At 39.4% G+C, this 10,665-nt stretch overlaps 1 non-coding gene across 1 annotated transcript; it reads right to left on the bottom strand.

Annotated features, from left to right (window-relative positions):
• Nucleotides 1-10,558: 10,558 nt before the first annotated feature.
• Nucleotides 10,559-10,665, bottom strand: LOC114219527 (U6 spliceosomal RNA). The gene has a single exon (XR_003611398.1). It is a non-coding gene; the product is annotated as a U6 spliceosomal RNA (small nuclear RNA).

The raw sequence follows: 10,665 nt of genomic DNA on the forward strand, positions 1-10,665 counted from the left end.
AGGACTGGGGCAACTAGGAAATCACTGAGCCAGATTTAAACCCAGGTTTGTCGTACTTACAAGACCCATGTTAACTGCTAACGTGTCTGAAAAGATGGACTCCAACGGAATGCATTTCTCACTTCCCCTAGGATGAAGAAAAAGACATCATGAATATTGTCACTTGATCTCTGTCATGATAATGACATCTTCATTTGTTTGACTTCTTTTGAGATTTTCAAAGTCCTTTCATATGCATTTTCTCTTTGGATCTCTGTACAACCCAGTGCAGGAGCTAGGGAAAGGTAAAATGATGCATATTTTAATAGCCCCATCTATAACTGACAGATATCAGTCCGTACTTGAGAAACTCCAGTATAAGCCAGTAGGAGAGTCTCATTTCTGTATGATTAATATTCAGGGTACTCTGGGTGACCAGCGGGGTATGAGACAACCTAGACATATGGGAAGCATGCTATTGGATGTGTGGCTGGCTGTGATAGGGTACTATCCTTCTCTGGTTCTTAAAGGAGACCTAGGGACTTAGCAACCTGCCCCCGTTCATGCAGGTAGTGACCCCAAACCATCTGTCGCCACAGGTCCTGCTATTCCCCATTCCCTTGCTTGGGTTTTCTCCCATGTCCTAATGACTCCTTAGTAGACATGTCTCTCTAGCTTAGATCTCTCAAACTCCAGATCACTCTTCCCTGTTTTTAGAACATCAGTACACAGATGGGCCACCCACAATCAATTTAAGTTGATTTTAAAATTTTAAAATTAAGTCTAAAATTGAGTCGATTTCATCACTTCTTCACCCTACCTCATTTTTTTCTCCACTTTTTTTTAACCTTTCTCCTTCTCTTTCAACATTTCTGTCTTCCATTACCTAATATGAAATATGAAATTAGAGGCCAACCACTGTGCTAATGTTTGGGGACACAATGAAGCATGTTAACAGACAGTGTCTCATCTCTGGAGTTGTAGGTTAGGGAGGTACACCTCAATCAGGCAAAGCAAGCTTGCACACTAGGATAGTTGTTAATAAGGCTTTGCCTGGTTGGGAGGTCAGGGAAGGTTTCTCTGAGGGAGTGACATGGCCTAAAATCTGAAGGAGGTAGGAGAAAATAGGTAGAAAGAACAGTCTTTGATGAGGAAACATCATGTGTGAGGGCCTTGTGACAAGTGCTGGAGAATGAGCCTTGGCAGGTGGGGCTGTAGCACCAAGGTTGAAAGGGAGAATGATGGAGACCATGGAATGCCCACTGCTTAAATTCTTCAGTGGCTTCCAGGAGCTTTCAGAATAAAAGCAGATTGACCAACATGGCTTCCTTCCCTTTTTGTCATCATGCTCCCAGAGGGCTTTTGCATACCCTGCTCCCCCTTTGCGCTTGGATCTTCATTCTTTTCTCCCCCCTTTCAGTGTTATCTAGTATTTATTAAACATTTTCCAAGTAGTAGGCACCATGCTAAGCTCTTTTCATTTTTTCTATTTTAACTCTTATGACAATCACGTTAAATAAGGAAAGCTATTATGTCTGTTTTACAGGTGAGGTCATTGGGACAGAGAGAATGAGCCACAGACCAGACTCACAACAGCCTGTGGGTGGTAGAGGGAGGTTTGGAAGAGCACCTGACGCACTACAGACTCAATGTGCTTAACCATTTGTGTGCACTGTTTCCCATACACCCCCGTCTCCTCTGGTCAAGGCCTATTCTTCTGTCTCTGCTAAAGTACAGTTTCCTCAGGAAATTTCCCTGCCTTTCCCGATTGGATCAAATCCTACTGTTACAAGTTCGCATTACCTCCTTCCTCTCTAGCATCACAGCTGGGATTTTAAACTCAAGTGGTCACACTCGGGCACTAGTAATAGATTGAACCCCATGAAGGCAGAGTTCATTATTATAGCCTCTTTTCCTAACAAAGCGTCAGTTATTAAATCCTCAATAAATATTTGACTACTGGATGAATATACAGATCCCTATATCTTTGATGAGAATGTGATTGGACTGTAAGTTGTTTTTTTTTTTTTTAACCCAATAATTTGGTCTCTTTAGGCTGCCATACCAAAGGACCAGACAGTAGGTGGCTTTAAATGACAGAAATCTATTTCTCACAGTTTGGAGGCCAGAAGTCTAAGATCCAGGTGCCAGCATGATCAGTTTTTAGCAAGGGTCCTCCTCTGGGTTGCAAATAGCCACCTTGTCACTGTATCCTCACATGGCAGAATGAGAACTGGCTGCTTCTCTGGCCTCTTTTTATGAGGGCACTAATCCCATTCAGGAGGGTTCCATGCTTATGACCTAATTCCCTCTCAAAGGCTCCACATCCAAAATACCATCACATTGGGATTACGGTTTCATTATGTGAATTTTGAGGGGACACAAACTTTCGGTCCATAAGCACCTAACAATATCTTTGTAAAGTCAATAGCTTCAATATCTCTATACGCTAATCTCATTGCTAAGTACTGTATTTCTATTATCTCCTTGATTGTATATCAGAGGAAGTGAGGGTAGGAGTGAGGTCCAAAAGATTGCCCCAGGACACCCAGTTGGTCCGTGGCCGAAGGACATGGTTCCAGTTCTGACACTGCCATGTTCCCTCCACTCTTGTAACCATCTTTCCAAGTCAATCAATCTGCTGCAGCATGGGTCCTTATGGTGACTTAGCATTTACTGTAGGGATATAATAATTATTTTACAGATTCATATTTTATATACTTTGAGGTTGTTTTGTTTATTTAACATCATAAATTGTGGTGCACATTCTTTTTTTTAAATTAACTTTTAATGTATTATTTGTTTCAGGGGTACAGTTCTGTGATTCATCATTCTTACACAATTCACAGCACTTGCCGTAGCACATACTGTGATGCACATTCTTATACATTTGTGCTCTTGTCTAATTATTTCCTCAAGGTAGTTGGTGGGTAAAAAATTGGCCAGCTTTTGATTCAAATTGGCAATAGCAGTATTGAGTTTTTAGTAGTAGAGTCTCTTACCTATTTGCCAAAAGAGTATTTCTGCCATTGTGCCAACAAAGAAACACATAACTTAAAAAATATTCTTTGCATTTTGCTTCATTTTTCTTGAATTACAGATTGAAAAAGATAGTAGCCCTTTTTCTTTGGGCCTAGTCCTCACTTCTTGAAGTATGGAATTTAGTATGTACTCCAACTGAGGCAGATAAATAGAAGTGCGTGTAGCAAAACAGGCTGTTTATTATTTATTTGATATTTATATCCCAAACATTTTTCTTTAATATATCTGTATAAACTTTTTAATGGTTTGCATAATCAAATTCTTTTTTTTTTAAAGATTTTATTTATTTGAGAGAGAGATCAAAGAGGGAGAGGGAGAAGCAGACTTGCTGTTGAGCAGAGAGTCCAATGTGGGGCTCAATGCCAGGACCCTGAGATCATGACCTGAGCCCAAGGTAGATACTTAACTGACTAAGCCACCCAGATGCCCCATAATCATCAAATTCTTAATGCTGATGGAACTCTATACTTAAAAGAACTTTTCTTACCAGCATCTCAAGTGCATTCTTTCATCTTTAAGATCCTTGGGAAGGTGTTGGAGAACACGAATGAACTTGATCTACCTTGCTCTGGCAAAAACTGGACGGGATGGACAAGGGACAGAATGATGCCTTTTCACTCGCAAGGATTTAGGAATTCCACTGTGTTCTTGGATCTGTCTCTTTTAGGCCAGGTGGATAGTTTCAGTCTTTCCAGAATGCTCTTTTGGCTCTGATGAAAAGTAGTTCAAATTAACATTTAGTTTCGACACTGATAATACTCTAAGTGACAACATTCTGTCCACCGCACAAACCAAGACTTATTATTATTATTTTTTTGAAAAGTCGAGAGAGGGCATATTTTCTCACATGATATCCTTTAAAACCCTGTCATCTCACTGAATTTTTAAGGTTTGTCTTGTGCCTTTTAGATGTAAATCCTCTTAGGAATTAGAACACTTTTCAAAAATATTTTTTTTCCTGGAAGTGTAATATCATAAAGAAAGCCAGGCTGTTGATTCCCTGAAGTGTTAGGCATCATCCCAGGCACAGAAGTTCAAATGCTTGTCTGCTGGCTTGGAGCCAGTGAACACAATGGCGGGGAACACTGGAGGCTTTGAAAATGCCCCATGGGGATGGATGCTGTTTAACAAGCAGGATGCCCGGGTTAGAGCCCCTGGGGTAAGTGGCCATCCTGGTTACTCCTTCCTAGGATAGGGACCAAACAGCCTGGAGTACTGAAAATCAGAAGTGAGGATACCCGCGCCATTCCAAAAGCAACATTTCTTTTTTCCTAGATATACTCTTAGATGAGACAGCTAACCCCTCTGGAACTTCAGTTCCTCAAATATAGAAGATGGGACTGAGGTATGCGATTGTAAAGGCACTTTCAACAATAAAACTGGACAACTTTTATGTTCTAGTCTTTCAATTTAAAAATGAAGAATAAGCCAGTCTTCTAAAAACAATACCATATATTGGGGCTGGAAAGATGTTAATATGATAAGCAACCTCCACTCAACTACAGAGTTTTTCTTTCTCTTCCTACCCCCAGCCACTACACATACACACACGCACGCACGCAAGTGCACGCACCGACGCATGCACCAACACACACGTCTCATTAACTGTTTAAAATATATTTAGGGGGCGCCTGGGTGGCTCAGTCGTTAAGCGTCTGCCTTCGGCTCAGGTTGTGGTCCCAGGGTCCTGGGATCCAGCCCTGCTTCTCCCTCTCCCACTCCCCCTGCTTGTGTTCCCTCTCTCGCTGTGTCTCTCTCTGTCAAATAAATTAAAAATAAATAAAATATATTTAAATTTATCCTAGTAATTCAAGTGTTAGAATAGAAAGGGATATCAGGAGATAGAAGGAAGAGATGCCTTTTGCCTGGCATTTGAGTTGGGGTTTATAAGACACTCCGTGTCTTCTCTCTTCTGATCTGCCTCTTATCTCTTTTCCACACTCCCTTCTTTCTGCATTTAAAAGCTCCAACATGTTAGCTGAGAGTCTTAACTAAGAAAAAGTGGCTGGTATTGAGCCAAATCTTCCACAGTGTTTTTCCATGGGGAGAGCTTTGGCTTTTGGCCTAACTTGACCACGGTCTTCATCAATAGTGTAGAATTAGAGAGCTTTGCTTTCTGCTGTCAAGGCTCTTCTGGAAACATCAAAAAATAAAGTCTCAGCTGCTGGTACTTGGGCCAATTCTAACAGGTCCAGGTTTTTTTTCTCATCTCCTGCTGGCTGGGGAAAAAGTGATGGGAATAACAATGGAAGTTTTGTTTTAACCTCAAAAGTCTTAGTTAAGTAAAACTCATGTTTTATGTAAAAAAAAATCCTTATAAAAAAAACCCTGAAAGATTACGGTGAACTGTCATCTTCTATAATTCATATTAAAATGCTTCAGAAAAATCTAGAAGCACTTAAATGTGGCAGATTGTTAAAGTAGGTGGTGGGTCCATGGCATTTGTCAGACTATGTCTTCTTCTCTGTATGGCTGAGAGTTTTCATTTATTTCACACACATTTCAAAATTTCATTCTTATCCCCTCAAAAATTAATTTAAAAATTAACTCTTTTTATAAATAAGGAACCAAAGTGTATTGAATTAATTCAGTATCCTCTCTCCCCCACGCTGACTTGCTGGCTCTTCGAACCGGTAAAGTAGATAAAACTTCTTTGCCTTATTATCTGCTCCACCCACTTACTTGATCCAAGAGAAATTATCACTGACAAAACAAGCTTAATTTTATGGAGGCCTTGACTGGAAGTTGGAAAGCTAATTCATTGGGGAGAAAAAGAGAAACTTCTCTTTATTTATCTTGTTCCTTCCAACTAATTGGAACACACCTGCTTTTTGGGAGAGAAACAACAGGGGTGGGGGTGAGGAGGCGGGGCAGCAAGTTGAGGCCTCATGGGGATTTTTCACTTGCTTAGAAGAAAATGAAATTATCATTTCTCAAACAAACAAAACACACCCAGTTGTACATTTAAAAAATAATATTGATGACCAAAGAAACTTGGTGTATGAGTCAGAATTTGAGAGGAAGGTGTGGGTTACTTAAAAACTGGTTTTAAGGCCTATGCATTTTTTCCATTCACACATTATCTTAATGTTTCCCAGCTGAGTAGAGGGTTGTCCTGTAAACCAATGCTTCTCAGGCTAACGGGCATCTGAATTAACAGAGGATTGCGTTAAAACGCAGCTGCTGATGGAGTAGGTCTGAGGTGGGGCTGAGAGTCTGCGTTGCTAACCAACTACCCGGTGACAGTGATGCTGCTGATCCGTGGACCACTCTGAATTAGCAGAGCAATATTCGAATGTTTTTTGAATGCATTTCTGCTACTGAAATCACAGGTGGCAGGAGGAAGTTAGTTCATCCTACTTTCTCTTACCATATGAAATTTGAATACTAGAATAAGGCCATCAGTTCTCAATGGGCGCAATATTGCCCCCAAGGGGGAGGAAATTATTTTGTTGGAGGTAAAAAAAGCTTAAACAGATATATAGTACAGCTGACCCTTGAACGGCAGGGGTTTGAAGTGCGCAAGTCCACTTATACATGGATTTTTTGGATAAATACGGTACTGTAAATGTATTTTCTCTTCCTTATGGTTTTCCTAATGACGTTTTCTTTTCTCTAGCTTACTTCATTGTAAGAATACAATATGTAATACATGTAACATATAAACTATGTTCACGTTATCCATAAGGCTTCTGGTCAAAAGCAGGCTATTAGGAGTTAAGTTTTGGGGGGAATCAAAAGTTATATGCAGATTTTCGACTGTGTGGGGGGTTGGTGTTCCTAACCCCCACATTGTTCAAGGGTCAACTGTATATCAGTGATATTAAAATGTCATGGTGGGGGGTGTCTGGCTGGCTCCATTGGTAGAGCATGCCACTCTTTTTTTTTTTTAAAGATTTTATTTATTTTTTGACAGAGACAGTGAGAGAGGGAACACAAGCAGGGGGAGTGGGAGAGAGAGAAGCAGGCTTCCCACTGAGCAGGGAGCCCGATGCGGGGCTCGATCCCAGGACCCTGGGATCATGACCTGAGTCGAAAGCAGACGCCCAATGACTGAGCCACCCAGGCACCCCGAGAGCATGCCACTCTTAATCTCAGGGTTGTGAGTTTGAGCCCCACATTGGGTGTGGAGGTTCTTTAAAAATAAAATCTTAAAAATAAAATGTCAGGAAGGGCTACAGGAAAAATGTCTAAAAAAGCTACTCAGGGAAGGTATAGAAGCATTGCCCTAAATTATTATAAAGTCTCATGAAAGTGGCACAGGTTAAAGTCAGCCAGACTACCTGTTTATAAATACTCAGTTACCAACATTTGGGATATCTGTTGTATATTACTACCTGGATTCTCAAATTCTCATTGACAAACATGATGGAAATTTTTTATTGTAGAGGACAATGGGTTGAATTTTCCAGCTTGTCGAGCATCGAAATATTGTGGATTGCAAAGGAAAGGGATGAGAATAAATATAGAATGATTATCAGAGATGACTTATACCAACAGGAAAATTAACCTGAGTTGAATAAAAAACAATCAGATTACAAAAAAGTGAGAGATTTACAAACTGGAATTGTAAATACACTCCCTTTTCCTGATGCTTTAAATGTTCACTACCTTCTAAATGCATTTCTTTATACTCTTATTTATGTGTAATTATTTTTCTAAGAATGAGGTAATGAGTACCCTTAGCTACACACTTGATGCAGAGACTATTCTAATTAAAAACACATAATTCCATTTAACTATGGATAAGCGCTAAACTACCTCCTGTATCCAAATGACCATGTGGCCAACACACGGCGTAGCAGAGAGATCTAGTGCCTTCTGCTAGGTTAGGGAGCCCAGCGAAGGCAACTGTTGTCATCACCATGTGAAATAAAATGAGAAATCATCCAAATCTGGGCCAGAACAAGTCCCACCCATGAGGGTTACAGTGTGAAAGTTACTCCCAATAACAAAAACCGACCTCCTTGAGCATACCTAATTTTTTAAAGATTTTATTTATTTATTTGAGAGAGAGAGAGAACTCTCGTTCTCCCCTCGCACATGAGAGGGGGGAGGGTCAAGGGAGAAGCAGACTCCCCATCGAGCAGGGAGCCCAATGCGGGACTCAATCCCGGGACTCCAGGATCATGACCTGAGCCGAAGGCAGTCGCTTAACCAACTAAGCCACCCAGGCGCCCGAGCATACCTACTAATGAGCTGAATGCCAATGCTTTAATTGTCCCCAAGTGCTACAAGGTATTATAATTACTCCAATTGTTCATGATTAATTAGAAACATGAGGTGCAAATAAGCTAATACAAGTCAAGGGTTAAGAAGTGGAGAGCAGGGATTTGAACAAAGCATAAATTCAGTGTTTAGTATATTTAGGGGGATGTGAAACCATCACTGTATCTTTTTTTTAAAGATTTATTTATTTATTTTAGAGAGAACGAGCAAGTGGGGGGGGAGGGGCAGAGGGAGAGAGAGAATCCCAACTGGATTCCAAGGCACAGGGCTCTATCCCAGGACCCTGAGACCATGACCTGAGCCAAAATCAAGATTTGACCCTTAACCAACTGAGCCACCCAGGCACCCCAACCGTCACCATATCTAATTTTAGAACATTTTAGTCTCTCCTAAAAGAAACTTAGTATCTGTTAGCATTCACCCCCAACTCTCAACCCCCTTTCCCTGGTCGTAATTAACCACTAACCTACTTTCAGTCTCTATATAGTTTCCTATTCTGAACACTTAATATAAATTGAACCATACGCTATGTGATCTTTCGTGATGGGCTTCTTTCATTTAGCATAATGTTTTCTGGACTCATCCGTGTTGTAGCATGTATCAATACTTTATTCCTTTTCACTGGTGAATAATATTCTGTTGTATGGATTCACCACATTTTGTTTTTCATTCATTAGTTGATGGACATTTGGGTTGTTTCCACCTTTTGGCCATTATGACTGATGCTGCTATGAATATTCAGGTACGACGTTTGGTGTGGATGTATGTTTTCATTTCTCTTGGTGTATGCCTGAGAGTTGAATTGCTAGGTTACATGATAACTGTACGCTCAACATTTTGAGGAGTTCCTGTTTTCCAAAGCAGCCGTACCACTTGACATTCCCACCAGCAGTGTGTAGGTTATGGTGTCTCCATACCCTCCTCAGCTCTGGTCAAAACTGCCTTTTTAATTAAAGCCAACCTAATGGATGTGAGGTAGTATCTCATTTGGTTTAGACATGCATTTCCCTGATGGTTAACGATGTTGAGCATCTTCTCCTTGCTTTTCATGCCTGCTGGTTATTTTGTGTATCTTCTTTGATAAATGTCTATTCAAATGTTTTGCCAACTTTTAATTTAGATTAGTTGCCCCATTTTTGTTATTGGGTTGTGTTTTTTTTATATATTCTGGATACAAATTTCTTGTCAGATGTGGTTTACAGATTTCTTTTTCCCATTCTGTGGAAATCTGTTCACTTTTTTGATGATTTGTGCACAAAGTATGATGTAGTACAATTTATTTTTTCTTTTCTTATGCTTTTTTTTTTTTAATCTAAGAAACCACTGCTTTAACTCAAGGTCAAAATGATTTACTCATATTTTCTTCTAAGAGTTTTCTAGTTTTAGCTCTTTCATTTAGATTTGTAATTCATTTTGAATTAACTTTTTGTATATGTTGTGAGGTAGTCATATAACTTTTGTGTATATTGTCTGGTATGGGAGATATATCTTGGTAAATATATTCCATTCTCTGCATGTGGATATCCAGTTGTCCTAGCACCATTTATTGAAAATATTATTCTTTCCCTATTATGTCTTGATACATTTGTCAAAAATCAATTGTCCATAAACGTAAGGATTTATTTTTGGACTCTCAATTTTTCCACCATTCTATATGTCCATCTGTAAGCCAGTGCCACATTGTCTTAATTACTGTAGATTTGTAGTAAGTTTTGAAATCAGGAAGTATGAGTCTTCTAACTTTGTTCTTCTTTTTCAAGATCGTTTTGTTATTCTGGGTTCTTTGCAATTCTGTATGAATTTTACAATCATCTTGTCAATTTCTTCAAAAGCCAGCTGGGATTTTGATAGGGATTATACTGCATCTACAAATCAAGTTGGGGAGTATTACCATCCTGACAATATTAAGTCTTTTGGTCCATGAACATAGGATATCTTCCCATTTTGTAAGGTCTTTAATTACTTTCAGTGATGTTTTATAGTTTTCAGTGAACAAGTCTTGCACTTCTTTTACTCAATTTATACCTAAGTGATTTATTCTTTTTGATGCTATTGTAAATGGGATGGGATTGTTTTCTTAATTTTATTTTCAGAATTTTCAGTGCTAGTCTATAGGAATAGAAATTGATTTTTTGTATTGATCTTGTATCCTGCAACCTTCTTGTACTTTTTTATTAGTTCTAATACTTTTTTAGTGGATTCCTTAGGATTTTCTACGTACACTATCATGTCACCTGCAAATATATTTTTGCTGCTTCTTTTTCAGTCCAGATGCTTTTCTTTCTCCCTTCCTTCTTTCCTTTTTTTTGGGGGGGGGGAATGCTTCATGAATTTGTGTGTCATCCTTATTCAAGGGCCATGCTAATCTTCTCTGTGTTGTTCCAATTTTAGTGTATGTGCTGCTGAAGTGAGCAC

Source organism: Eumetopias jubatus, unplaced genomic scaffold, assembly GCF_037043125.1.
Source record: "Eumetopias jubatus isolate StellerSeaLion01/CBP00866 unplaced genomic scaffold, mEumJub1_p1.0 scaffold_1, whole genome shotgun sequence".
NCBI lineage: Eukaryota > Metazoa > Chordata > Mammalia > Carnivora > Otariidae > Eumetopias > Eumetopias jubatus.